Below are 15,333 nucleotides of genomic sequence, written 5' to 3' on the forward strand. Positions count from 1 at the left end.
GAAAGAACCAAAGAAAGACAGCCACTCAATAATGTCCCAATGTCAAATTAAGACGAGAACGCTTTCAGGCCTTATTTTGACGACATATGTAGAGGGAGGATGCCATCTATCAGAGAAACAAATTTCAGTGTAGAGTAGTATGTATTTATAGCTACAATCCAATAATATCGATACATGTAACGCATAAAGGTTGTATACCAAAGTTTAAAAGTTAGGGAGGTAAAAGGAAGAAGCAACCTTTATACAATTTTCAAACGACTAAATAATCGAAATAAATCATTAAGACAATTTTATCATTATAATATAAGGTTTAAAATATTAGTTTCATTTATATGTCAAAATGCGAGTTTTAAGTTCTTGAAATGGCATGTATTGTGTAAACGAGATAAGTCATTAAAACAGAGGTTGAGTAGATTCTTTCCTTTACTCAAGTATACATGCGATAAGAATTACAAAATGGAAAAGTACTTTCATGCATTAAAATTGAAAATTAGAGAACGACAAAAATGAGATCCTAAAATTCAAAATATATTGGTAGTTATGATTCAATTTTGGTGTCGGGGATGATGAGACTTCCACATGTCACATAGTTCCTGTCCATGAGAATGCCATTATCTGGAACATAGTCTGCCATGAACATGCCAATATCCTAAGTTTCGATATAACAGGCAACATGTGTATAATGTATTTACTGCCTGGAATGGACATCCTTTATAAACCAACTCCCTGTGAACAGCTTCTGTGAAAGGCTGAAAAGTCAGTATAGTATTACAAAGGTATCTATGGGAAATTGTGGATTATGGATTTTACCTTGCCAACAATGGGAAATAAAGGCTTAATGAAATTGCCCTTGTTGGCCAGTATTATTGCCCTTTCCTTCTGTATTATTGCCATTGTCTACCGGTAGTAGTAGTGTTAATTCCAGTGTCTACCAGCTGTATTGTCTTTTGTACTAGTAGCATTGCATTTGCCTATCAGCATCATTGCCATTGGATATCAATATTATTGCCATTGGATATCAATATTATTGCCATTGGATATCAGCATCATTGCCATTGGACATCAATATTATTGCCATTGGATATCAATGTTATATGCCTCGTCTACCAGTATTATTTCCTAAACTACAAATAAATAACTTCTGTTTATAAACTGTAGAAAGAACTGAAAGAAAAGAAAAGCTATAAAACTCCCATTATTGCATATCATTGAAAATAAAATGAAGAAAGACGGTAATTTCAAAAACAAATTATCAAGAATTATTTAATGCATACTATAAGCTATTCTACAACAAACGGATCACTTTCCCTGTTGCTTATAATACAATTTCAGATGACTAATGTTAATAGTTATTATCTTTTAATTGTCTCAAAAATTGCCTTTCAATACATATATTAGTCCAGTTCTAGTTCTAATAGATATTGTCTGTTCGAAATTATATATTCTTGCCTACTGCTGTTGTTGTTTCACTACAGTTCAGTAATGTTTCTTACCAATTTACAATGTTCTTCTCCACCGTATGTATTGATGAGCTTGATTTAAAACTCATTAGAATTTACTTTCTGCATTTTGCAGTCAGGATATATCTCCTGTCCACTGCTTATATGAAAATACGAGTCATGCACACATACCTACCTACCTACCTACCTACATACATACCTACATACATACATACACACCAACATACATATATATACACATACATAAATTCATACATACATACATACATACCTGTCTGCCTACCTACACACACACATACACACACACACGCACGCACGCACGCACGCACGCACACACACACATACATATATACATGCATACATACATACATACATACATACCTAGTCTCGGATTCGGCCAGTGTGGGTATGTGAGAAAGCTTTCCAGTGGCTTCTCGAGGGTCGGTGGTTCTTTCCGGGGCTTTCCCGGATTCTTCCTCCACCATTAATACTGGTCGCCATGTATAGCCTATCGTGTGCTGAAATATGGCGTTAAACCCTACAACAACAACAACAACAACATACATACATACATACATACATACATTACGTTGCATTGTATTACATTACATTACATTAAACTAAATGTAACTTCTGTACATTATGATGATACGTAGAAATAAATTCCTTATATGTAAACAAATATATTGTAATTTATTTTTCACTATTCATATTAATTTTGTAAGATTGCACCTTTGGGAGAGATTGCCTTGGCATAGTGCCATATAAATATGTTGTTGTTGTTGTAGGGTTTAACGCCATTTTTCAGCACACAATAGGCTATACATGGCGGCCAGTATTAATGGTGGAGGAAGAACCCGGGAAAACCCCAGAAAGAACCACCGACCCACGAGAAGCTACTGGCAAGCTTTCTCACATACCTACATTGGCTGAATCCGAGACTCAAACCCACGCAGACAGAGGTGAGATGGCAGTGATCCGTAACGGAGAGCGCTTTAGACCATTCGGCCACTAGTTGCCCCAACATATAAATAACCTTTATAATAACTTGAAATCATGTTCAACTTTGTTTCCTAATCTTCTTGCAAAATAGACGGAAGGTGAACAAGATAGAGGAAAGAAACAATCAAACAAAGAGGGACGAAGCATGCAAAAAGGGAATATATACAAGTGGAACAATGAACAGAGATAGTAAAATTCTACAAACGTTATTATCCATGTCGAGATAAAATAGGTAGAAATCTTCAGAAACAATAAATATTCAGAAAAGCAAATGCAGAACCTCGAAAGAAAACAAATAAAACTGAAAAAGTGCAAGATGAAAGAAATTGTACAAGTTGGTGGGGTTTTAATGAATCTTTGTTTTGGCATTTTGGAAAATAAACTGTAATATTTGATAAGTGTTGGTGTAGCTGTTTTAATTTAATCCTCTTCATTTGGTTAAATAATTGTTACCGTAACTTGACGGAGTCACCGACATCCATTTGTTCTAATCGTAGTTAAATTTGGTTTATGTCTAGCCTCCGATGTATATAATTAACAATCACCCAAGAACAGTTCAAAAATTAATGTCTAATATCACATGAACATTTGCATGCCAGAAACTTTAGAAATATATAAAGCACAAAAATTATAAACCCAGTTATCCATGCGGCATTAAACAGCCTTCTTTGGAATAGGTTTTGAAGATTTACTTTGGGGTCCTCCATCAAAAATGATTATTGAATACTATCTCAAACTAATCATCGCTGCTTCTTGCGAACTATCTAATTAATATCCAGCAGTATTTAAAACGAATCGAAAAGATGATAAAAGGTGAGATAGATCATTTGAACTCCAACATGGAGTGAAATCCCAGAAAGACGATGGAACTTAACAATTCATCCCGGGTAAGCGACAAAGGGACATTTATAATGAAACACGTCCATCCTATCAAGAACCTATAAAGGTTAATGATTGTATCCATACATTTTTGACATAAAGAATTATTTTTACTCAGTGGTATTAAAATAAGAATTAGGAAAGAGTGACACGTAGCAAGCGTTGTAAAATTCACAAATAATATATTTTTTTTCGAATACAAGGTACAAATGTAGGAAAAGGGAATTAAATCCCAAAGAATCCTATTATATCTAGCACAAGTCCTAATATATAAAATTCTGAATATATTTTAGCGGTATTCCAAAATACATCCAACGCGGAAGGTAATGGCCAGTGTCATGGTGATGTGTCTTTTTTTAGATTACAATAACACAATCCAATAATATATCCTTACTTAATTTTCACTATAAATACAAGTCTCATTTTCCATGAATGTTACCTATCGTTTTAGGATCATCTGAAGTAAACAATTTGAATAAATAAATTCGATCCCAAAATAATTATTGGACACAACAATAATTTAGCTGATTATATACATATCTTACACCACGAGGAAATAATTTTCTAGTAAATAAGATTTTACAAAAACTAAGACATAAAAAAACCAGGATGCAAAATAACTTTCTAGAAAAACCTTAGTTATAATTAAAATTAAAATTATAACAAAGAGCATCATGAACGCAATGTCATTGATTCAGGCCAAGACAATATTCCTAATAGCTAACCTATATTAATAGAGAAATGTTTTGCAATGTATTAGTTGTTTACAGAACTAAAAACTCAACTCAGGGCAGGTAGAAAATGAAGTTGATATTTTGGACAAGATCAAATCCAAATACAAAAAGACATAGCATATAATGAAACAAATAAATAAAAAAAAGAAAAAACTAGCTAATAATCAAACCTAAATATGCATAACATAATATATATTATGCAAAGCAATTCAGTTAATGTCCTCGTCACATATATCAATGAATTAAGTCTTTAGAAATTAGCCACACAATACATGCAATAACCAATGGATATGATACCGAATGCAGGATATCCTGTGGCTGGATCCTATGTGGACAGAGTGTAGATGGCAATGGTCTGTAACGTAGGACGCTTAAGAACCCGTTATGAAATACTATAAGGTCCACAAAGCGTTTGATCTGGGATATCAGATCTAATTGTCTAACTTGTGTTTTTTTAAATTTAATTTTGATCAAAATTTAATAAACATCCAGGCACGATACTATTGCTATTAGGAGAGACTGATCTATTTCCGATGGGACTTTTCTTTAAAAATGACTTTTTAACATGTATTTAAGACCGTCAACCAAACCGAAATGTTCCCTACTGATCTCCCAGAATGCCATGCAATGCTTAGACTCTTCCTTCGGTTAAACTGGCAGTCTCTTTCCAATAAAGTGTTTAACTAGCCCATTTTCTTAAATAGCAAGGTGCATAGTCCCGGTACAGATAAAAAATAATATTCACGACCCTAACGAACGTGGTGCGCCACGTTTTATGCCGAGATAAATAAGGTAATTTAACAGAGTGATAGAAACACTGATGTAATTTCATAGAGAGTAAGACACAGACGGGTGAAAGACCACTGGACAATTGAGTGAATCTAAGAATAAATAAATAAATAAATAAATAAATAAATAAATAAATAAGGAATAACCCGTTTAAACAGGTGTAGAGATAATGACACGATACCGAGACTGTCCCCACTGGAAAATCTGTAGCAAGATCAGATAATCTAATGAATTACGTTATTGATGGTTCTTGGTAGGGCAGAGTTGTCGTTTCGGTTGCAGTATGGAGTAGTGGATGCGTGAACTCCATTCTCCATCCGGTAATTGAGAATTACTACTTTAATATTTCGATCATTGATGCATATAATTCACTGTCAGAAATACTCCCCGATCTCCTATTATTTGAAATTAAAATCATTGATGCAGTTTCTAAATGGTTCGACATTTCGGACATATCTAATAGATGCATGAGTCTGGTCTTTTATTTTGTGAGAAATCCTGAAAACGAGGTAGATGCATTTCAATATACTATCACGGTACATGACATATAGATAGAGAGACAGACAATTAAAGATATAGATAATAAAGTTTACAAGAACGAGAGATGGCAGGTAGTTAGAGAAGAGAAAATGAAACAGATAAAATATACGTCAGGAAAGACAAACAGTAAATTATACGTTAGTAGATACAGATTAATTAGAATTTGTAACACAATTTTTGTTCCTGGGTAGTAAGTGTTATAGATATAGGTATAGAAATTGGCAATTATTCCCCACAGAATTTGCTTTTGTGACCAGGACAGTGATATTCAGAAATTTGCCATAAACTCAAACAGCATATTAATAAAAATTGACATGTATTTATACTGAAGTAATACAAAAATGACCACAGAAGATTTAGAAGTGAGTAGTTTTTCGAGATTTACGATTATACTGTAAATCACTTTCACAAATCAGCCCCAAATATAGTCTCCCATCATGTTCTCGTTTCCCTTATCTACATCTCTGACAAATTATTTCATAAGGCCCAATATGATGTGCAATGGTGGCATCAGCACCATCCACGGCTACAATCTGTGTCTCCCATTTGACGTAGTACCTTACAAAAGAGAACTCGGTCCGCTGTGGCCAGTTCCACATGTGGTAGTGCGCCTTGGTGTCCCTGCTGTCCCAAAGCAAATATAGCAGGGAAACGTAGTAAAACCGCCTTGGAGGCCCATCAGAAATGCCACCATTATCAACTACCAGCTGTTCTCGACATACTTCAGGGCGTCCAGCAAGGTCTTGATCCTGTTGTAATCCTCTCTGAGGTGCACAGAGTGAGCCAGGGGAAGAGACGGGTACCTGTTTCTATTATGGAGCAGCACGGTTTTGAGGCTTCTGGATGAGCTGTCACTGAAGAGGCGCCACTGATTCTGGTTACAGGCGATTCAAATATCCTCGAACAGACTTGTCACATTGTGGCAGAAGCAGAGCCCAACTTGAAGTGTCAAAAAAGCTTGCACACTTTTTCATTCTATCCAACGTGCACACTTTCATCCAACAAATTCCACGGCTTGAGCATATACGTCAAAAGCGAAGCATTGGGCTAGGTGAGACCAATATCACTGATCAAGTGTTTGAAGTCTTTTTGGTTGGGGTAGTATTGACGTCTCTCCTCATCTAAACCCTCAAATTGTGATCTGGATCTCGCTTTCTGACTTGCTGCTCTCTTATAAAGACGGCTCCTCTCTCTCCGGAAGAGTGGGTAAGTGGCGCTCAGGGCAGTTTGACACCGGAGCGATGGATAGAGGAAGGTCCAAATACGTGATAGCAGGTGCATTCTTGCCAGTCCGACATTTGGAAGGGTCCATCATGCAGAAGTAGCAGTTGCTTGAGTAGTCAGTGGGTTCCCGCCAAAGTCTTGGGATAGCGAACTTCATGGCTCTCTTTTCCTCTCTGTACCATCCTACAAATGCCATTTATTTCACTCATGACTAATGTGTAAGAGACTGTCGCAATATGTTTCATATATCACATCCTTTTTAATGACATTGAAAATTGTAAAACATTTTAAAATAAAATCTTTTACAATTTAAAAAATTGAAAAAAAAATTTATAACATAAAATTCCGAGCGACAATTGTCCATCTTACCTTCGAGTTATTTTTGTGAAATAAGGTGCCCAGGGTTTGTATTAATCCCCAAGGGACATGCTGAAATACGCCTTGTAGGCCTGACACATATTAGCAGATGCTTCCACGGAGTCCTTTTTCGCTCTTGTCTTCATACATTGGTCGCAGACATAGCAAAGTGTGCCTGCTGCATGCTTGCAGCCTTTTGATGCTACCTCAGAAAAACGCAGATATGTATCCACTTATGCAGTTGGAAATAAACTGATCTGGTGGGTTTAAGGCCCTGTATTTATGCTACTATTTATATAACTGTAAAGTTCAAGAAAGTTCTAGAAGTTACTCCAAGTTTACTCAGCACTGAATCTATCTGGAATGTTCTGGAAAATAGGTAATTTCAAAATATCACTCTCTTGGAAACAAAAGCAAAGTATGTGGGGAATGATAGTCATTTTCTTTTCTTTTGATGCATAAGCAATTAGGAACTAACAATTACTAACCAGGAACACAAACAAGTTACACGGTGCTGCTGTCATATTAAGGGTTTAGAAAGCGACTCTGGTGTCTAAAGGAAATGTCCCAGTCTGGATGTTCCAGGTTCTTGCAGTGATTACGTGGAGTCGATAATTGAAAGATATTTATCAGCATGGGTTATAGCTCAATTTCTGGAGTAGACGCCTTAAAGCGTAATATATAGAGATTCTATGACAGAATGGAATAGTTTCGTAAAATGGAACATCCCAAATATTGTAGCCGAGGGAATCATCTGGATCGTGTTTATATTACCTTGCAAGCGTGAAATAAATAGAGCTTCGCGCTGATTAGTCATTCAGTAGAAGGATCCAGCAAAACTCTGATAGGAACCTGCATGATCGGGGTCCAATTGCTACTATCAATGTGGCATTGTTTGTTAGTCTTTGTTATTGTTTCTTTTTATTTTATTACATGCTATGGATAATTATATTTTGGACTTGACCTTGTCCGAAATCAAGTTCATTTTCTCCCTAACCTGAAACATTACCTTTTCAAATTCTGTGAACAATCTCCCACATACATAAATACAAGGCTGACGGTCATTATTTATTTATGAGCCTGAGTTAGGAGCATGAACTTTGAACACAGCCGATCACAACTGGCTTTATTTGTGATGTTCAGATTTCGATTGGCTGAAAACAAATCTCGACCTCAAACTTAAAACTATGATCTTCAGTGCAGAATAGTCTTGGAGATTTCCTCGTTTGTCTTTCCTTCTCCTATGTTATTTACAGCCAAATTTACAGCAACTATAACGTATTCAGCAAGGTTGGGATCGAAGAAGTAAGCTAACTGTAATGCGCATGTCAGCACATAAAGAGGTACAGAACGTGCTTGTTCATGTCATTAACAAAGGATAAAATGAATATGAATGAAAATGTTGTAAAACTGTTCATATTTAAAGCTGCACATTGTGCAAAAACGAAATATACAATTTAAAAAAAAATCCTTTGAAAATGATAAATTTGTTATTAGAAGTCATATACAAATTTACGGACAAAGAAAAGCTGGTCTCATATTGTATGGCAAACTTAAGAATTTCCGTCCGGTGTCGGAATATCACACCTGAAATATGAAGGAAGAGTCTTTTGTATTAACGTACAAATTGCTTGCGAAATCGCTTTATAGGAGGTCATTAATCTTAAAAATCAGTCAAACATTTTGGCGATTTTCTCAAGGACCAAACATTAATACATTTTTATTAATCTTGATCGTTTTAGTCCAGTACTATTTGTCCATTTGAACATGCGCACTTCTGCATTTTATTTCTGCTATTTTCCATCGACATCCAATGCACTTTAAATCACCCTTCCGTAATATTTCGGAGGTGGATTTTGGTAGAAAAGTCTTGGGGTGTTCCGATTTTTGTGAAGCCAGAATTTAGCTCCAAGGAACATTAATAAGTCATTTCTCTCATTAAATAATTCGTCCAAGGAACCAAGGGCGGAAAACTGAGAGACCTGGAACCAGAGAGAGAGAGAGAGAGAGAGAGAGAGAGAGAGAGCTAGCTTCGGGCTTCATAGAAAAGGGAGCTAGTCTCGGAAAAGGCACGAAGGAAAAATAGTTCCATACCTGTACTGCACAGTAGAAAAGACGACAGTCCACAACCAAGATGGCTGATGACCCGAAGAGGGACCGAGAGAGAGAGAGAGAGAGAGAGAAGGAAAAGAAATACAACAACGATGACTTATCTACAACAGTGATTTGGAAAAAAGCCAAAACCAACCAGGTGATGCTGACATGCCAGCAATTTGAGTTTGGTCATTCACTCCATTTCATGATGAAATTTGTTATGTCGGTGTAACAGAACGGCTAATTGAATTTCGCATAAACTTTGTAATTCTATTTCTAAGAGTCCGACATATCTCATGTTCAAATTTATTTTTTATATATAAATGATGAAATTTATACATTTTACATAATGGGGCTCATATTGTTCTATTTCTTGACCCTGCTTGTTCCACCATTTAATTCCACTTTTATTTTGTTTACTCTAGCAATAACACCGTGTTCGATCATCCCCTAAATAACGATAACCAAACCACCAAAAGGAATGGGAGATCTCACATCCCCACCTATTGACACACACACACACACACACACACACACACACACGCTGTTCAAGTTATATCCTTATTTATTATTCAGATATAGGGTAGAAATCGTACAATCATTAGGAAAAATTGTCATTTTGCTAATAGAATTGACACAAGTGAAGTAAACATGCTGATTTGAGTTTAGTCATCGTGACGTACTTTCATGACATTGAATATTTAGGATATGATCTTATCGTCTACAAACAAATGTTAAGGCTGCTTGTTTAGTAGTATACCTGGTTGCTCGTGATATATTCTGAACCTGAACTGAATAACGACCATTACTTACACGATAATTGCAAAACAGTTTCACTCAATAGCTAATTGAGACGATCTCCGTACTCAGGTAATTGATATGTTATACCTTGAAATCTCTGACCTATAATTGGATAGTACAGTCTCTCTCTCTCTCTCTCTCTCTCTCTCTCTCATCTTTATTAAGAGTGATGATGGGATTTTTTCTTAAGCGATATCGTACGAAGTGGAAACGGCTATTTTCCTCTCTCTCACTCTCTCTCTCTCTCTCTCTCTCTCTCTCTCTCTATATATATATATATATATATCGTGATAGATAGATAGAGAGATAGATAAAGAGTGAGAAGGAGAGAGAGAGAGTGAAGAAGAGGGAGAGATATATGCATAATAACATAATTATTCTTCTTACGCTGTCCAATCTAAATGCACGAGCTAAGAGACATTATTTAACGAGTTTCATAAATTTAGTATTAAATCATTACCCATTCGAGACTCTTTTTATCACATAGTTTTTATTTCAGTGGTAATTATTTAGATAGAAAGAAGAACGAATAATTTCGTTCATTGTGACAGACGGTGCACCTTTCATTTGTTGTCCATAAAATATAGTCCCAAACAAAGTTGAACTAGTAAAAGTAGAATGTACATTTTTACAAACTATAAATCAAAGGAAAAGCTTCCATCCGAATAAACAGAACAGTTTATGAGTACAAAATCATTTTTGAAAACAGAATGATTAATGCGATGTGATGCCACATTGATACGTTAAACAGTAGGCCCAGAGTACATGTTTACCCTAAAATGTCACTTGCAGAACTAAACGTTACATTGTTGCGATTTTTATGTGGAAATAGGATTACTGGATGCAGAAATTCCCACATTTACTGCAATGCATTTGTGACGGGATATTTACAGTATTTGACTGGAACAATAGACTGTACAGAAGACGTAAACAAATTTCTTTTTGGGTCGGATTTGCATCCCGTAAAGATGCTGTGGCTGGATAAAGTTCTGTCAGTTTGGAGACCCATTTATGTCCAAATTCTTCTGTGAACAGAGGCGAGTTTATTTACTTTTGTAAGTCAACATTTAAATCTCGCTTGCATATAAGGTGGATTTTATATCTATGTTACAGATATACCGCTCCCTCTCCAAACCTAGCCATCAAATAAGCAATACCCTTGGTTTTGCTTCTTATTGTTGTACTTGTCTTATAGTTTTACGCCATGTTTCTCATTATGATATTGTTATACATGCCATAACAAACCCCTTAGTGGGTAACATTCATATTCAGACAGCCGAGATAATTTTTCCTCAATTTCCTTTCCCCGAATCGAGTTCAAAAATGGCCGCCAAAAATGTTCATTTGAAAATCAAACATTCCAGAAGGATGGGTTAAAAACGTTTTCCCACTATCCCAGCCAATCAGTAATGAGGATACTACACAGTAATTTCATGGCCTTATTTGGACCAATCAGAATCACATAAAGTGATTTTTTAACATATCAAAATTATGAAACTGCATATACTATAGGAAAACTATTCCTACTATTTGTTAAGTCAGTTTATGTTGTGATGTACTAAGAAGTGTATGTATGTATGTATGTATGTATATCGGTATATGTGTGTGTGTGTAAGTATATATATGTGTGTGTGTGTGTGATCGTCACAAAAATGTTTAAAGTATTTTAAAGGTTTGGAAAGACTGATTTGATTGATTATTGCAATAGTATATGTACTGATAGTCAGAAGTTATTACTTAATAATGTGTCTATGTTTGTTTGCTCGTAGTTTAAGATATAAATTATATATAAAGACCGAGACAGAAAGAAGAATGATAAACTTAACAACATTTTTCCTAAACGTTGAGGTTAATGTTCGTTCTTTGTTATCAAATAAAGATTGGTATCATGGTTCTATACTGAAATATAAGTTGAAGTGGATGGCAATGAGTTTGTACTTTTCCACCTGGTGATACGTTTTAGCAATGGATTGAAATGCTTTTCATTCCCTTTCAGTATTTTTCCGACGCCACAATAAATAAAAACTGAAATGAGTTAAAAGCAATTAATATTTAGGTTATCAAATAAATCACATCGCTGTTTAGTTTCGCTTTATATGGAGAATCAATAAGATATTATCTAGACAGTAAAAAGATAAAGCATATCAACTGGGAAATAGCTCAATTATCGATCTATCGAACTTCTGCGGACTTTCAGTTACATAAAGCAAATTATTCATGTCATGAATAACCGTGTAAAATACTGCAAATCTGGCCTTGATATTTGTGTCTGTGTTTATGATGAGCAATATTTTATCAAAGAATTACCTTTGGTAAATTCTCTGTTTTCCTTTTACGGCACATCTTGGAGTTTTTTTTGGTAAACTGTTAACCTTCATGAAACATTATCTTTTACAGATTTTCATTCCTTAAATGTTTATCCAGAATGATTGCTCTTTTGCTTTCAAGTTTTCTGTGAAAGTGTACTTTTAGAAAATAACCATTATTATCAATATGTAGTTTTTTGCATTGTTGGATTTTTTAAACTTGCGTGCTAGCTTTTCAGCCAGGGCTGATTTAGCAAAATCAAAAAGTGTAATAATAACTTGATCAAAGCTTTTGCTATGGTTATAGTTTAAAACACTTTTAGAAGAGACTGTCTCTGGTCAAGACGTACTGGTTGCCTGACTTGATCTTAGGTAAAGGACCGACAAAGTCTATCATAATTCTGCTAAATGGTTTGTCTAATGTAGGAATAGGTTTCAAATGAACTTCAAGTATTTTCCGATTAAATTTTCCAACCTTTTGATCATAGTATCAAAGTAAAGTAAAGTATTAAAAAACTTCACGTTTAATTTTCGGCCACTAAATGATTGAAGATCTTGTAATAATCCTTACTGATTCTTAAACGATCTGCCATAGAAGTTTCACCAGCGATGCTAAGAATTTCCTGTCGATATCACCTCTAAACAACAACGGTCATTTTACAAATAAATCAAGATTTACAATAAGCAAAGTTGGCCGGTTTGTAATCTCAGAATTTACTAAATTAAACTAAAAGAAAAGACAGGACAAAAATATTACAAAATGGAAAGCCTACCAATAAATCATTGCTATATTGACATAGGATACTTATTGGAAAAGCAGTTCTATTCCTAGTTATTGTTACTGGCTAAATGGTTTTAATCAGTAGGTGAATCATGTGCTAGCGCGTATGTGTGTGCTGGGGGTTGAAAATGTTACGGTTTTCTTAGATATTTAGCTTTTATTTTTAATATTAAGTAAATGTTTCTAAGGGACTGATTGAACGTAAATGAAATGGTACGTATTCGTTTAATATTCAGTTAGACCCCGTATTAATATTTTTCTCATTTTTTTTTTACTCTTGTCGAATTCGGAGATCGCCTCTTTCATATCTGTTGGCTGTATTTAAGTGTCGCTTATCTTGCCTAGGTGAAAGTTATTATGTATTCGACTGATGACAAAAGGGGTGGCCATCAAATGCACTACACCGCCCACTAAAGGGTGGCGATCAAATGCACTATACCTCGAACACGCGCTCGTTAGAGGCTCTTAGGTTCCACCTCTTATATTATTATGAATTAAACTATTTCAGGCAGTCTATTTCAGGCCGTCTAAACACAAAGCAACGCTTTATCCGCTCACAACAATACGTGCGTGAGTGGAAGGTCAAAAATTCTATAGGTTGAAAGTCCTCGACAGATCACTGACGACGATCACTAAAAAAATATAATGTTTCCTCCTTTATGATTTTCCTACAACCTTATACAGACTCAAACCACTTCTATTTTCTAAATACCTTCCACAGTGTATATGGACAGAAGATTAAAGGAAAGATCAGTTTTGTTTCTACTTAAAAGGATCTTGGTATTAAAGTAGTTCATATATATATATATATATATATATATATATATATATATATATATATATATATATATATATATATATATATAATTGAGAGAGAGAGAGATGTTGTCTGTGAAGGCTATAACACACCCACACCCACACACACACACACACACACACATATATATATATATATATATATATGCCTCTGAGTGTGTGTGTGTGTGTGAGTGTGTTTATCTGTGTCTGTATGTTTGTGTCTGTGTGCTTGCTAATGGATGAATGCCTTATTCACATGATTAGAACTTACATTAAGAAGTGTTCCTAGTCAAAAGCTACAGACTTTGATGGTTTGCCTTTGGCGCTCTCTAAAAATGTCTGTAGGCATTCTAACCAATGGGAAAAGACCTAAACTAGCAATGAAATTATAGAGAAATATGTTTGTAATTTATTGCATGTCTGTTATCAGAAATATTAATTGAACAACTCCTATCAATATGTATATCTAAGCTATAAAAATAACCTCACGAATAATTGGAATGCTTATTTATTTTTTATCTATAACATAATCTGAATTACTGTCGTTAGGCCAAGTGTTGCTGCTATAATAGCAACTAATACAAAAAACTGTGGCAATTACTATACCTTAGTGTTTGAACACTTGTTGTAACCTTCCACCTTCTTTTAACTTTAATGTTTGACTCGATGTTATTAATGTTGTTTCTAAAGTTATTTTCTATTTCTGTTAATTGAACAACTATTTGTATTATTTTACGTTTTTTTAACTTGTAATATGTCACTTAATATAAATATTTTTAGTTGGATTTTGTTTTCTTTAGAAATATATTTTTATTTCACTTTCTTCATTTTGAATTGAAGCCAGTCAAGCTCAGTTTTCAACAGTATAATTATTTACTTGACAACACACAACAAAAGTAAATACTCAACCGTCATGCTTCAAACGAATGATGTCAAGAATCAATCTATTCATACAGACAAACATATCGACTTATTTAGACACTTGTGGTTTTCAAAACGTTTGCACGTACTCAAGTTAAAGTTGTTTGTTTAGACTTTTGTCCTTATGTCCTATTTACATTATATTTATTGCAAATAAGGATGCGTCGATCAATAGAACACAGATTGTAATGCCCACGTAGCAAATTCAGCGTCACGTGTGCAATAATATTATTAATATACCTAGAGGATCTGGACTTTAAATGAATACTGACTGGATACTCTATAGCTAAAAAGAAACTAAGGGCAATGTGTCAAGAGAAACAAAATCATGCGTAGAATGGGACCTTTTCTTTACTAAGAAGTGATGAAACCTACAGATAATTTTTGCTATTTGTTGTTTGTACTGTATTTTAGAATACTTCATTATTGTTTTGCAGTGTTTTCTTTTCTGTATCAGATTTATTGTTTTATGCGTGTTACTCTTTGTTTGTGGTAGTAGATTTTTGGGGGTTACATAGGAAATACATTGCTTTAGGTAGAAATGTAGGGTAACCTTATTGCCGCACCTTTGTCCAATAATCGTGTCATACTAGAAATTACATAAACAGGATAATAGAAAGCGGACGCGAGTAGAGTGTTAGAGTACT

This window comes from Sinohyriopsis cumingii, chromosome 10 (assembly GCF_028554795.1).
Source record: "Sinohyriopsis cumingii isolate HCF-2022 chromosome 10, ASM2855479v2, whole genome shotgun sequence".
Taxonomy (NCBI): Eukaryota; Metazoa; Mollusca; class Bivalvia; order Unionida; family Unionidae; genus Sinohyriopsis; species Sinohyriopsis cumingii.